This window comes from Prosopis cineraria, unplaced genomic scaffold, assembly GCF_029017545.1.
Source record: "Prosopis cineraria cultivar Desert tree isolate PC_DT_omini unplaced genomic scaffold, ASM2901754v1 PC11, whole genome shotgun sequence".
Classification (NCBI taxonomy): domain Eukaryota; kingdom Viridiplantae; phylum Streptophyta; class Magnoliopsida; order Fabales; family Fabaceae; genus Prosopis; species Prosopis cineraria.
Genome location: NW_026555342.1, coordinates 41914992 through 41931123, shown reverse-complemented (window position 1 = coordinate 41931123; position 16132 = coordinate 41914992). Strand labels below are relative to the sequence as shown.

Below are 16132 nucleotides of genomic sequence, written 5' to 3'. Positions count from 1 at the left end.
AAGCTAAACTTAGCCTAATCATGAGAAGATAATGAGTCCAAAATCAACTAATCTCTAGGGTTCCATTATTGTAAAAAGGGAAGTTCATTTCACTCACTTTCACTAGCATTTTAATTACTTGCACATTAGGTAATTAGTTTAGATAATTAGCTAGGTAACTAAATTCCTACAAACTTTGGTTGATTTATTTCACTAGATAACTTTCAATTAGACTTAAAACCATTCCTTGGGAGATGACCTAGGGTTGGCCCTATATTGCATTAGGGTTAGCTTTAGTGTAATTTTGAGGATAAGCGACTAATTTCCTATCAAAATTTTGGCGCCGTTGCCGGGGAATGGTTTAAGTTTAATTCTAAGGTTGTTTAGTACTTAATTTACATTTTTAGTGTTCCTGGAAAATTTTTTGAAAAATTATAAAAATTTGTTTTTTGTGTTTTGTTTAGTGTTTTTTGTGTGTTTTGAGTGTTTTTATTCTGTTTTGAAAAAGAAAAAAAATTAGTGCAATTTTCGTTGGTTTGGTGTAGAGCTGAAAATACTCTGTTTCTAGTGTCTCTGTCTGAAATTGAAAAATTAACTGGGAATGAGTCTGAGGGAATTTGAACTTGAAATTTATTTCATTGAAAGCTCTATATCCTAGCTTCACTTTAAAATTGGTTTGGTCAATTTTGGACGTGGGAAGTGTCCTGTGGAAATTTTACAATCTAACAAGGTCCAGGGAGCCATTACAGAGGATTCCCAAAACCCTGTTTCAACTTTGAGTTAGCATATCTTCCTCTTTGTGCGTTCAAATTGATTGATTCCAGTTTCATTTTTCTTATCGCTGTCTTATCTTTGTTTCTTGTGTTTAGGATTTTCTTCAATTTTTCCATTTTCCTATTTGAAAGTTTGTTAGAAGCTCTGAAGGTCTTCTGGACGAAATCCTGTTTCTCCAGACTTGAGGACCAACTTGTGAAAAATTCTGGGAACGATTGGGAAGGATTTTTAATCTAAAAGTTTTATATAATTTTCCTGTATATCTCTTGTGTTTCTCATAAAAGTTTCAGGGGAATTTATCATGTGGATTTGCTGATAGAAAATTCACAAGTTCACTGTCTCCAGAGAGCCTACTGTGCGAATTCCAGAATTGCCAAAGCTTCTTGATTGAGCATTTCTAACTCTCTTTCTACTTGTTTGGTGTTATTTTTTTTTTTTTCATTTTGTTGCTATTGAGTTTAATAAAAAAAATAAAAAAAATTATTTCTCTTGCTTTTGTGTGTTTTGAATTGTTTCATGTTGATTTGCATTTTAGTTTAGTTTGTTCTTTGTTCTTAATTTTTTGAGCTTGATTAGTGCATGACCCGAAGAAAACATACCTCTTTTGTTGAATTAGATCCAGAAATTGAAAGAACTATTTCTAGATTGAGAAGATCACAACCTATTCTTGATTCTCATTTGGTTTGTAATTCAACAATGGAAGGTATCTTAGGACATGAGCATGTGCATAATGAGGGCCATGGGAATGGGAATGAGAATTTGCATGATGATGGCCATGTTAATAATGAATTTGAAGGCTTGCATAACCCTAGAGAGGAGAGGAGCATTAGGCAATTAACTCAACCTAATTGGCATGATAATCCTTATGGCTTATATGTTCCTCCTACTAATGTTCAATTTGAAATTAAATCCTCCTTGATTAATGCATTGCCTAAATTTCATGGGTTACCAGGAGAGGATTGTCATAGGTTTTTGCATACTTTCCTATTGGTTTGTGATACTATGAAGCCTATGCATGTAAATGTTGATGATGTTCAAGCTAAGGCTTTTGTATTTTCTCTTGAAGGTTTAGCAAAGGAGTGGTATTTCAACTACCCTTCTTATGTGAAAGTGAGCACATGGGCCGAGCTAAGAAGACTCTTCTTAGATAAATTCTTTCCAAATTCCAAGGTCACCAATTTGAGAAAGCAAATCTATGGGGTCCAACAAGGAGAGGATGAGAGTCTCTATGAGTATTGGACTAGATTCCAAGGCCTTTTGGCTAAATGCCCACACCATCAAATTTCTAGTGAGAATTTAGTCCAATATTTCTATGAGGGCTTGATTCCAAGAGACAAAGTTAACATTGATGCCGCTAGTGGTGGATGCTTGATTGACCTCACTTCCTTAAAGGCTTGGGAACTAATTGACAAGATGGCTTCAAGTGGTGCTCAATACTCTACAAGGGAAAAGAGAAATGTGAATATGGTAGGTTCCTCAGTTCTTAATGATTCATATGTGGACTTGCTAGCTGCCAAGATTGGGAGAATGTTGGCTCCACAAATATCTCAAGTGAGCAATGTAAGTACTTCTCAAGCACTTGTCCCTTATTCTTGTACTTTTTGTGACTCACCTATGCATGTAGAAAGCAATTGTCCTATTAAGTTTGAACAAGTAAATGCTATCTACAATGGAAAACAATCCTATGGTGGGAGGCAAGGGCAAGGAGCTTATTCTAATACTTACAACCCTTCATGGAGAGACCATCCTAATTTCTCCTATTCAAATCCAAATGTGGCTTTACAAGACAATCAACAAAGAGGATCCTATCAAAACACCTTTGGCCGTGACCCTCCACCTCATTTGTCTCAAGGTAGCTCTTCTCAAAGCTACAATCCAAGTGGTAATTCTCTTACACCTTCTTCTAATTCTTATAGTGATAGGAGGCTTGTTCCAATTGAGAGTTCTTCTAATTCGAACTCTTCTAATGATGTGAATGTGTTACGTAAGCAGTTGATTGAAATGAACTCTTTGTATAAAAACATGTATGATGGCTTAGGGAACAAGGTAGAGAGTATGGGTAACAAGTGTGAGAACATGAACTCTAAAATTGATGCCCTTACTTCTCAAATGAATATGCTTGCTAACCAATTAAGTGCAGCCAATGCTCAAGCCTCTACATTACCATCCAACACCGTTGCTAATCCTAAAGCTAATCTTAATGCTATCACATTGAGGAGTGGCAAGGAGTTGGGAGAAAGAGTACAAGAAGACAAAAGACAAGGGAAGGCCGAGAAGCCCTCTTTAAATTCTTCAATTGATGTTAATGTTTCTAGTTCTTCTTTTGCTCCTAATGATGCATCTTTTTGTAGAGATGATGAGGATGAAAACATTGAGGAGATCATATGTGAGCAACCACCATCTAAGGTGGAAAAGGGGACTATGGCCGAGTTGTTTAGTAAGGAAAAAGAGGGAGAGGCCGAGCAAAGTGAAACAAGAAAGGAGAGTTCAAGGAAGGAAGAAGGAAAGCAAAGTCAAGAGATTATGAAGAAGCTTCCTTTTCCACAAGCACAAGTGGTCCCTAAGCAAGTAAAGGGACAATTTGATCAAGAGGTATATGATTTCTTCCACAAGATTCATGTTAATGTACCCTTGATGGATGTAGTTAAGAACTTTCCTAAGTATGCCAAATTTTTGAAAGATTGTTGTACAAATAAAAGAAAATTTAGGCCTAATGCAAGGGTACAATTACCCTCATCTGTGAGTGCTATCATGAAGCCTCAACTCCCTATAAAATGTGAGGACCCCGGTTCCTTCACAATTCCATGCAAGATTGGCAACACACATTTTTCTCATGCATTGATAGACTTAGGTGCAGCCATTAATGTTATGCCTCTTTCAATTTATCATGCCTTGAGTCTTGATTGCATGCATAAGACACCTATGATATGCCAATTAGCGGATAGAAGTGTTAGAAGACCACATGGAGTAGTAGAAGACTTGTTGGTTTGTGTTAAAGGTCTATTATTTCCTGTGGATTTCTATGTGCTTGATATGTCAAAAGAAGGGAGTGGGGATGATATTTTGATTTTAGGAAGGCCATTTATGAGGACTGCCCGTACATTGATTGACATGGAAAAAGGTAGTTTGATTTTGAAATGTGGAGAGGATCATGTTATTTTTAATATATATGAAGCAATGAAACATCCTTTTGAGGATTATTCTTTGTTAGGTGTAAGTTCCATTGAGTTATTGCTTCATGATGCTTGTGAGTCTCACATGCTTGATTCTTTCTCACATGTTGATGATGATTTGTCTCTTGTTACTACTACATGTATTGATGGATGTAGTTGTCCTATTTGTTTAGAGATTGATGCATGCTTGAATGATGCAACTACTTCTTCTCATGATTTGTTTAAAATATCTCCTATGCTTGATCTTGAAATGCTTGAGAAGGGTATATCTTCTTGTGTTGTAGGTACTAAAGCCATTAAGGCCGAATCTATGAGTTTTTCTCCACTCGAGCTTGATGTTCTTAGGATTCCCAAGCTATTGGAGGAAAATTCTACACTTTCACATGTCGAGGCCGTGGCTCAAGTCCAAGCACTTGAGGACAAGTTGCAAGAAAAGGGGGAGGCTGTAAAGAAAGAAGAGGAGAAATCAAAAACAAGTGAGAAGCCTAAAAGACAAGATAGTACCATGGAATATTCCACCAAATTAGACTTGAAGAAGCTCATTCCCTCTTGTGTAGAGCCACCTACCTTGGAGTTGAAGCCTTTACCATCCAATCTCAAGTATGCATATCTCATTGAGAATGAGAAGCTTCCGGTAATAATTTCTAACTCTTTATCTCTTGAGGAAGAAAATGCATTACTTGATGTGTTGAGAAAGAACATACATGCTATTGGTTGGACTTTGGCTGACATTCCTGGTATTGACCCTATTGTGTGCACACATAAAATTTTTCTTGAGGACAATGCTAAGCCCATTAGGCAACCACAAAGGAGACTTAACCCATTGATTTTAGATGTGGTAAAGAAAGAGGTTGTTAAGCTACTTAGTGCTGGGATCATCTATCCTATAGCTGACAGTGAGTGGGTGTCTCCAACCCAAGTTGTACCTAAGAAAGGGGGGATTACTGTGGTAAAAAATGAGAAAGGAGAGCTTGTTCCAACTAGAGTTCAAAATGCTTGGAGAGTGTGCATAGACTATAGGAAGCTCAATAATGTGACTAGGAAGGACCATTTTCCTTTGCCTTTTATTGATCAAATGCTTGAGAGATTGGCTTCCAAGTCCCATTATTGCTTCCTAGATGGGTTTAGTGGGTATTTTCAGATTCCTATAGCTCCTAGTGACCAAGATAAGACTACCTTTACATGCCCCTTTGGTACATTTGCCTATAGGAGGATGCCTTTTGGTCTTTGCAATGCACCTGGTACTTTTCAAAGATGCATGATGTCCATATTTTGTGATTTTATTGAACATTGCATGGAAGTCTTTATGGATGATTTTACTGTGTATGGTGAGTCCTTTGATTCATGCTTGCATTCTTTAGATAAAGTGCTTGGTAGGTGCATTGAAAAGAAGCTTGTGCTTAACTTTGAAAAATGCCATTTCATGGTAGATAAAGGAATTGTTTTAGGCCATTTGATTTCTTCCAATGGCATAGAGGTGGATAAGGCCAAAGTAGATGTGATTGCTTCTTTGCCATATCCTGTTTGTTTGAAAGATTTGAGATCATTTTTGGGACATGCAGGCTTTTATAGGAGATTTATAAAGGGGTTTAGTGAAATTGCTTTGCCTATGTCTAAACTCTTACAAAAAGATGTTGATTTTGTTTTTGATGATGCTTGCAAAAGGAGTTTTGACACTTTGAAAAGCATGCTCATTTCCCCTCCCATTCTTAAAGCCCCAAATTGGTCTTTACCTTTTGAGTTGTCATGTGATGCTTCTAATTTTGCTGTGGGAGCTATGCTTGGTCAAAGAGAGGGCAAGTTATCATATGTGATTGCTTATGCATCTAGGACCCTAGATTCAGCTCAGGTTAATTACACCACAACTGAGAAAGAGTTGTTTGCTATTGTTTTTGCACTTGATAAATTTAGATCATATCTTCTTAACTCTAAAGTTGTTGTGTACACTGACCATGCTGCTGTGAGGTACTTGTTTAAGAAGACAGATTCTAAGCCTCGCTTGATTCGATGGGTGATCTTAATGCAAGAATTTGATGTGGAGATAAGGGATAGGAGTGGTTCTACCAATCAAGTAGCGGATCATTTGTCTAGACTACCTCATTTAAAAGCTACTATGGTAAACTCTAACCCTACTATTCCTTGTGATTCATTTCCTGATGAGGCATTGTGTGCCATTTCATCTAAGCCTCCATGGTATGCCTCTTTTGCTAACTATATTGAGTGTAGAGTCTTGCCTCCTTGTGCTTCACGTTTTGCCATTGAAAAATTGAAAAGAGAGTCTAGATTTTACATTTGGGAACCACCTTTGATGTGGAAGATTTGTAGTGATAAAGTGATTAGGAGGTGTGTTGATGATGTTGATGTGCCTTCTGTTCTTGAATTTTGTCACTCTCATGCATGTGGTGGTCATTTTAGCTCAAATAAGACAGCTAGGAAGGTTTTAGATTGTGGATTGTATTGGCCTAGCTTGTTTAAAGACTCTTATGAATTTTGTAAAGCATGCTTGAAATGTCAAAAGGTTAGTAGTTGGGGTAAGAGACATGAAATGCCTCAACAACCCATTTTATTTTGTGAGATTTTTGATGTTTGGGGCATTGACTTCATGGGTCCCTTTCCACCATCCTTTAGTTTTGAGTACATATTACTTGGTGTTGATTATGTTTCAAAGTGGATTGAAGCCATTCCTACTAGAACTTGTGATGCTAAGATTGTTTTGAAGTTTCTCAAATCTAATATTTTTTGTAGGTATGGAGTTCCTAAGGCCTTGGTAAGTGACCAAGGATCCCACTTTTGCAATAAGATGATGAAGGCTCTCTTGGCTAAATATGGGGTGCATCACAAAATCTCTACACCATATCATCCCCAAACTAATGGCCAAGCCGAAGTATCAAATAGAGAAGTCAAGAAAATCCTAACCAAGGTGGTGAACACAAATAGGAAGGATTGGTCTTTACACTTGGAGGATGCTTTGTGGGCTTATCGGACCGCTTATAAGACTCCCATTGGCATGTCTCCTTTTCGATTGGTGTATGGAAAGGCTTGCCACCTCCCTGTGGAGATAGAGCATAGGGCCTATTGGGCCATCAAGAAACTAAACTTGGATTTCCATCTTTCGGCTAAGGAGAGATTTCTTCAAATGCAAGAACTTGAGGAGCTTAGGTTGGATGCCTATGAGTCTTCTAGAATCTATAAGGAGAAAACAAGGATCCTTCATGACAAGCTAATCTTGAGGAAAAAGTTCCAAGAAGGAGATCAAGTCCTCTTGTTCCAAACAAGGTTTATTCATAAGCATGCCAAGTTGAAGTCTAAGTGGGAGGGACCATATCTAGTGACCAAGGTGTTTCCCTATGGGGTTTTGCAACTCTTGAATAAAGCCACGGGTTCCACTATGCAAATCAATGGTCACCTATGCAAGCTCTACAAAGATGCCAAATCACTTCAAAAGGAGGAGGACTTCTCTCAACATGTTTTTGAACCACCATGATAAGGTTGTATCTCTCTAACCTTGAGCTTTTACCTTCCTTTAATTGATATATTTAATGATAGGTATAGTTCAAGTGTGGGGGAGATGAACCTAGTAGGAAAATTAGAGTTTATTTGCTTTATTTGACTTCTTTGTTTTGTGTTTTAGTTTGAAAAAAAAAATATCTGCACCACACTTTTGTTATGCATTCATTATTGATCTCACCTTATTTTATCACTAGTCTATACATACATTGAGGACAATGCATGATTTAAGTGTGGGGGAGAGAAATAAACATTTTGTTTTGTTTGTTTGGTTTTGTTTGGTTTTGCAAAAAAAAAATTCAAAAAAAAAATTTCTTTGTTTTGTTTTGTTTGAGGTTACTTAATTACCTAGCTCTTGAATGGATATTTTGATTCTTGAGATGTGGTAATTTTTAGGATTGAATAGGTGTGAAGTGAACATTCTTTTACCTTGAATTAATGGATTAGAGTGGCATATTACCCATTCATGGAAGAGGCTAAACACTCATGTGTGATTAATTCCTTAGTGATGTTACCCTCTAGAATTTGTTTCACTTCTTAATTAAGACCATATATCTTGCACTTGTTTGATAGGAGATGAGAGATGGCATTCATAAAAAATAGCCAAGAGCCAAATAGCCAACCTATTATTATTTATTATCCTTTGTTAGCCACTTTGAGCCTTTGGTTTGATTCTTAAAAAAAAAAATATTCACCCTATTTTTCCCCAAGGAATGCATGTTACACTTTTATATGTCTTTTTAATATTCATTGCATGTCCTAGATCAAATGAGTGGATGCCTATTATCATTTCTCTATCCATTACTTCCATTGTTTTCAAAGAGTTAGGGGCAACCAAAAAAAAAACAACAAAGATAGATTTGAAAAAAAAATATAGTCAAAAAGAAAAGAAATAAAGTTGCTAGAAAAAGAAAAAAAAAGAAGAAGAAAAAAAAAAAAAGAAAAAAAAAATAAAAATAAAAATAAAAAGTTGCCTAGCTCATCCATTCCATTTGTTTTATTATTTCTTATCATTTCTTTCCATCCTCATTGTGTTAAGGTGTTCACTCAATTGAGTTAGGTTATGCTTTGCATATTAAGGGGATATATCTTGATTTAGCATTATTTTGATGCTAACCCTATTTTTTTTTATATACATGCATTTCTTAGACATCCTTTCATTACCTATATCACAACCTAATAAAGTCCATTTGATTCTTGATTGCAAGTGCTATTTAGTGATGGAGATGTAGAAGGGTTACAAATTCATAGTAGGGTTTATCCTAAGAAATTTTGAGTGAAATTTAATACCTTATACACTTTGAGTGATGAGAGCAAACACTTAACCTAGAGAGGCTTACTCTTTGACATTGATTCTTGGTAAGGGTTTGTTTGTGATGTGCATAATTCTTTCGTAATTATTGCCACATTGATTGATAATTTGTAGAAGTTCATGAGCTAGTATTTTAGTGACTTGAAACAATGTTTTTCTCTTATTTCTTTGTCTTATAGTTTCTTTTGGGACCTTTTTCACTTGATTTTGCCCGGAGTGCAAAAGCTAAGTGTGGGGGAATTGATAGAACACATTTGTTACCCACTTTTATTTGTCAATTAGGACCATTTTATTAATGATTTATCACCTTCAAGTGCACACATTGCATTAGATTTGGAACTTTGCCTAAGTTTCTAAGATCAGTGCACTAGGGGCATTTTGGTCCAAAAAATGAACTTTTGAGAAAATGTACAAGAAAAATTGACAAAGTGCATTTTATGTCCAGTTGATGAATGGTGAAATTATATTTTTAAAATTCATTTTAGTTTGGGAGTAATTAAATAAAAAAGTCAACACTTTCTTAAGTGTCTTAGTTTGTCCTAGTTTTTGGTTTGCCTTTGTGTGAAAATTTTTATATAATTTTGTGCAGCCTAAAACTTGGTTAATTTAATAAATTCTCCCTTCTAATTATGAATTTAATTCTGGACATGAATTAGATTTTATTATATCATATGCTATTTAATTGAATTATGTGATTTATGTGACATAGGTGGCATGTGACTTGTGCATCAATTGGGCAATTGAGGTCAACACTCCTTGAGGACAATGGCTGATGGTTTGCACGTGAATTATGATTATTTTGAGGGATTAGATCAGCTAAAATGATGTGGATGACACATGGGAAATTAGGCACACATTGGAATCATCTACAAACCAATAGGAAGTTGCCACCTTGCAAGTGTGACAAGGCTCCCATTTACATTTTAATTTCTTTTTCCTTATTTTAATTAAGCTTCAGCTGATGGGAGACACCAAGGAGCACGCCATTTTAAGTCCCAAATGGGATCCAACACATATCTCATTCATCTTCCACATTCTCTCTCTCTTGTTCATAGTGTTCTTCATTTTCTCTCTTTTGTTCTTCATTTTCCAGCACCCTAACCTCCATTTTCAGCCACCAAACCTCCACAAAACTCATACCATTCTTCTCCTCTCTTCATTTTCGTTCCATCCCTTCCATTTTCACAAGGATTGAAGCTCATTTCCATCATTCAAGAGCTATGGAGTTTGGCCTTCACAAGCAATCACTAGGGTTCTTGAAGATGAAGATTGGCTAAGTTTCTTTGTGGAATCCTAGAGAGATGAAGATGGAGGATGAGTCTTGAGCTTCAAATTGGCTAAGTTCTTTTGTTTCCTATCCTCTTCTCTTTTTACTAGATGGTTAGATTCCTTAATCTAGGGTTTAATCATCTTAGCTTATAAATTCTAATTTGAATTTGATGTTGATGTAAAGAGAGAGGATTGTTTCATTTAATTTCTTCCTTGGACAGCCATGACTGAATTTTGCCACTCTTTGTTTGGCACATAATCTTGTGTTTTTCAATTAGTGAATTTCTTGTGTTAATATTGCATAATCTTGTGGTGTTAATGCTTGTGTTGTTGAGTAGCTTGACATAATCTTGTGGTTGCTCAATTTATGTGTTTGACCATGGCTGTTGAGAGAGGATTTTGAGTGAATCACTTGGCTAATGTCTTCACCAATTGGTTAATTGAACTAGGGACTTTAATCTAAGACCTAGGGAGGTTAGCTAATTAGGTTAATTGGCTTAGGATAATTTTCTTAAGTCATGACAGCTTTAGTCAAGAGGAAAGGGAAGCTAAACTTAGCCTAATCATGAGAAGATAATGAGTCCAAAATCAACTAATCTCTAGGGTTCCATTATTGTGAAAAGGGAAGTTCATTTCACTCACTTTCACTAGCATTTTAATTACTTGCACATTAGGTAATTAGTTTAGATAATTAGCTAGGTAACTAAATTCCTACAAACTTTGGTTGATTTATTTCACTAGATAACTTTCAATTAGACTTAAAACCATTCCTTGGGAGATGACCTAGGGTTGGCCCTATATTGCATTAGGGTTAGCTTTAGTGTAATTTTGAGGATAAGCGACTAATTTCCTATCAAAATTTTGACCCTTTCCAATACTTACAATTTTAATGATATATTGTTTATATTAAGGATGCATGAAGTTAGTTAAGTCTGCCTTAAGGAAGAGTGTGTGCGTGTGTATGTTACAAACATGAATGAATAGTAAATTATCATAAATAATTAGTCTTTTATTTTAATTCTTTGATTAATAATTTTTAAGATTTTTTTACAATAATATTAATTGTCACTTTCTTCAATTGATATATATTCAATCTCTCACCAATTTCATTTTTTGGTGCTATTCTCTTTAGGGTTTGATGTGTGAGAAAAAGAAGATTTACCTTATGTCTTGAAATGAAGTCTGCAAAGAGAAGAAAAAAGGTGGGTTGGGAATTTGGCATATGAGACTTTAAAATAAGGCTTTTAAGATGAAAGTAGGATGGGGTTTGGTGAGTATTAAAGATGTTTTATGGGCAAGAGTTATTAGAAGTTAGTATCATTGTGGGGATGATTTTCTCCCCAATATTGATAGATCTCGAATAGGGTCTCATCTTTGGATGGTATTCGACATAGTCGGAAACAAGTCATGCAAGGTGCTACGTAGGTTGTGGGATGAACTGGAAATGAAGCTATTGACGAGAGTTTGAAAAACATAGTAATTTCTTGCTTAAATTTGCTTACAATTTTCTTAAAGATGATCATGATTTTTCTAATCCTTTTTAAAATAAAATTTAGAATTTGAATATTCCTCAGAGATGTAAATCTATCTTTTAGTTAATGCTTAACAATAATCTCTTGACAGATAAGGCTAAAAGAAGTAGAGGTTTGAGTGTTTTTGCCTCTTGCATTTGGTGTAATCATGAAGTTAAAGATTCTCTTTAGGTTTTTTGATGCTATGAAGAAATAAAATCCTTATGGAGCTCAATCATCAAACTAAGTATTCTCCCAAGTTCTTTCAATTCTAATATGTGGGATTGGTGTTGTTTGAATGCTTTTGTGACAGTGGGACAAGTAGATAGAAAATAAAAGAAATTATTTATAATTACTTGTTGGCTCCTTTGGAAGGGAAGAAATGATAGAAATTTTGAAAATATCAATACATGCACCCACTTATTGAACCTTAGTTTTGATGATTACAAAATAAAGAAGTATTTATTATGCAAAGATTTTGATTAAGTAAATTAAGGGTATATGCTTAATCTCTTACTCCCTATTCCTTTCTGTCATCTTACATGTGTCCTAAGTTTCCTTATTTTATTAAGGGATAAGTATTTGATTTATCTCTAATTGTCCAATTAAATCTATATGGAGTTTTGGCAATCTTCAGCTATAATTTAAATTTCCATTCAATTTGTGTGAATGTTAAGGCTTCTATTGAAATTCTAAGTTACTTATATTGGTATAGTGTTGTTATACTGATACAGTCACCATGCCCAAATAAGTCTTATAACAATATAGCCTTACTTGTTTGTCCATTCGCTTATATTGATACAGCTTACTTAGTTTTACAAATCATTTGTTATATTGATATACATCATTCTTGAGGTATAAACCTACTCTTGGGGTATAGACTTTCTCTTGGGGTATAACCTTTTTATTCCAATATAGCTTTTTTCCAAACATTATCTAGTATGTAAAGCTATTCCAATACATCTTCTTTATACTTGTATAGTAGTCAAGCTTGGTATGAGTAAGCTATACCAGTATGGTGATGAAGATTTGTGCTCCATTTTTTGATCCTACTATTTGTGCCATTCAAAGCTCACTCACAATTCCATTCTTTCATAATCTAAGTGTTGGGCTTTCTTTTTCATCTATCTAGAAGTTTTCTAAACATCTTCTCAAGTTAGATTACACAATTATTCATTCTTTTATTATTCTTTATACTTGTATAACATTTGGCTTTTTTTGGTATAATCTTATTTAACTTTTGTCAAAGCATTAAATATATATGGTTATTGCTTTCTATAATGTCTGTCTTGACATTACTAGGACACAAAACACAAGACATATAGCACCATTACAATAACTAGGATTAATTAACTGCCTTATATAGGGTTATCATAACTCGGGGGTTAAAAAATAGTTTAAAAGATGGGAATCCCAGGAAACCCTTTTTGAAAAGATATTTGAGCTCAAATCATAGTTTAAAACAAATTAAGCAAAGTAATAGAAGCATAGAAATTAATTGCAACCCTTAAAAGCATCAAATGGGGCATTTTGAAAATTCTCCAGAAATGCTCCATCCCTTGCGACATGCGTGTTATTCGTCATGATAGATGGAATAGAGAGATTATGTCTCTTACTATGTAATGTGTTATGGTGCACAACCCTTACATCATGGTGCACCCCTACTATCATGACAGCACTCTGAAACCAACTTATAAAGTGTGTCGTTTTACTATCCAACATCCAATTCAAGCAATTCAAGTGTCCACACATAGCTCTCAAAGCCATCTAACCATTAGCACCAATTTTATAACTAAATACTTAACCATTCAAAAGTTAAATGTCCAGACACAATTTGATCCATTTTCCTTTTTAAACACACACAAGAGTGTCCAATTTCCCCAACCTAGTGCTAATGATGTTGAAACCTCTTGAACCAATTGAAATGGACTATAAACAACCTAATTAAACAATCATACAATGACACTAGCATTCCAAACACAAATTAATGATTAAACCCCATTTTCACAATAAATCAATAGGGTGGCATTGTCCATATATCACAATCCCCTTAGCCAATCAAACACACCAAACAAAATAATATCACTTGCTCTAGTATCTCAACCCCTCATGACAATTTCATCACAATCACAACATCTTAGGCTAAGATACCATAATCACACAACATCATGCAAGTGAATTAAAACAATATATGTCCCTAAGTTGACATATTCATATAATATTTCATTACATAACCAAAAGAGTGGGGTAGTACTACACAAATCTCAGCTCCTTAAATGCCCAACCAAGTTTTTCTTTCCTTTACCTCTATTGGAGCCTTCTCCTGTAAAATATAAACTACCTTAATTTCAATTCTACCCTAATTTCTCTTAGTTTAAATTATAAAAAAATTGAATCAAGGAGTTTTAAGGGGTTAAATTTTGAGTTAAAAATTGAAAAATGGCTCTTGGATGTGAAACTAAAGTTTTATGATTGGTTTAGGGCTTAATGGTTAAGCCTTAAAAGTATAGACTCAAGTTGGCCTAAATTAAGAGGTTTTAAAGGGCAAGAATGCTTGTTAAATGTGTGAGAAGGGTATTTTAGTCATTTTAGTATATCAGGTTCATATGATCATGGTAAGTAAGTTAAGTGAACCCTAAAAAGTGTGAATGGTATGAGAGTAAGTGCTAAGTAATGTGACTTAGATAAATTTAGTATGATAGATTGAGTTTAGAAGCTAATCAAGTACACGTGTTATGTAGATTGAGTAATTTGGGATTGCTCATAAAAATCTACAAATCATAAGGTGCTACAGTGCAAACAATAACCCTTGATAATAAGGGTATGAGGCAACTAGATAAACTCTTCTACCAATTAGCTTGTAAAATTATTTGCAAGTTATTCATATAATTTATTTATATTATGATTTTTAAATGGATAAAGTAGCCTTGTTTTGAAAAGTGATACATGTAATGCATATGGCAGATAGTGCATGAGTGATTGTGTGTGAAAGTGATACATGTGATGAAAGTGAAAGATATGTGCTAGTGAAGCCTGTTTGCATGAAAAAGTGATACCTTGATCTACCTTGTCCTAAAGTAGAGGCTCATGGTCCTAATTTATATAAGGCTAAGAAGTACTAGTGGTCTAAAGCATTGATTATGATCCTATAGTGGAACTCAGGAGTGCATGAGCATTCATTATGATTAAAGATAGGAGTTCACCTTGTGGAGGTGTGTAACCATGGTTTTTATGGCGTATATGGCGCCTATGCCCTATGTAACATAGTCGATAGACATGGAAGGCAACTCCCCATCACTTTGCCAATTGGTTAGGGGAAATCCATAGTCTAGAGGTAGTAAAGAAGTATTGGCCCCACTTCTTTCACTAACGGTGAGCTTGAACTAACCAGAAAGGTCCTATACATAGCCTATGGGTTCGGTTGAGAGTTATGGAGGTTTGGTATATATCAATAAACCATGCTCATTCATTTTATTTGTACATTACATATTGCATATATTTGTATTATTGTGAAAATGCTACTACTATATCCCTTGTGTTTAATTTTACTTATTAATTGATATTGGAGTTTATTTAAGTTATTGGGATGTATGTCTCACTCTAATACTTAATGTTTACAGGTATAGAGAATTCTAAGAGGCTAGGGAAGGAAACCCAAGAAGAGTAGGTGTGTTTACATTAACTGTAATACTACTCTTGAGTCTATGAATGTATAATTGTATATTAAATATTTAAGTTGTTAAATAGGATGTATACATGTGTATTTTACTTTGGTAACTTCCTTGTGCTATTTCGTGTGTATCTCTACAATTTGTGTAAATGTGATTATGTAGGTGTCTTAGATGCTAATACAAGCAAGAGTGTAACCATGTGATTTTGGGAAATCTTGCCTCATAACATGTGATGAGGAGTAATTTCCTAGCTTAGGGTACCTAAAGTGTAGGTACTTATGTAGAGTTAGAGATGTTTATTAATGAGTAAGATTTGTAAATGCTAAATGTTCAACTTGTTCCACTAGTATACATATGTGTTCATGTGGTGATATGTGTATGTGTGCAAACCCTAATTATATAGTGAGACTTAGCCACATATGTGCAAGTCAAATAAATGTAAGTGGAACAAGTAGAAAGGTGTATGTGTGATTAAATGTTTTCCTCATGTGAGAAGTGTTATTGAAGTTCAAATTGTGTATATCATGTGTGATGTATGATTACATGTGTTAATCAAATGTGTTAAGTCCCTTTGCACTTGGTTTAAGACCTAAAATGGTCTAAGATATTGGATTTGAATACTTAAGGTGCTTGATTTTTTTTAAAAAGTAATTTTTTGCATGCAGATTTCTAAATTGAGATTGAACTATCAGATTGTGTCTAAACTTATCTTATTAGTTAGCTTTTCTTATAAGCTTTATGTGGGCACTTAGATCACTCTAATCAAACATTGTATGTGAAAATAGCACGTGGTAGAAGTTTGTATCAGATTGTTATTGTGACAACAAGATTTGATACATGCATTGTAATGCATGATGGCATGCCTTGTCACACAGCACAAAGCTAAGACTCATGGCTCTATATCACATGTCACAGTGCATGTGGTCTATACCCTCA

At 34.7% G+C, this 16132-nt stretch overlaps 1 non-coding gene across 1 annotated transcript; it reads right to left on the bottom strand.

The window, feature by feature from the left end:
* Positions 1 to 1929: 1929 nt before the first annotated feature.
* On the bottom strand, positions 1930 to 2036 carry LOC129287358 (small nucleolar RNA R71). The gene has a single exon (XR_008587678.1). It is a non-coding gene; the product is annotated as a small nucleolar RNA R71 (small nucleolar RNA).
* Positions 2037 to 16132: the final 14096 nt, after the last annotated feature.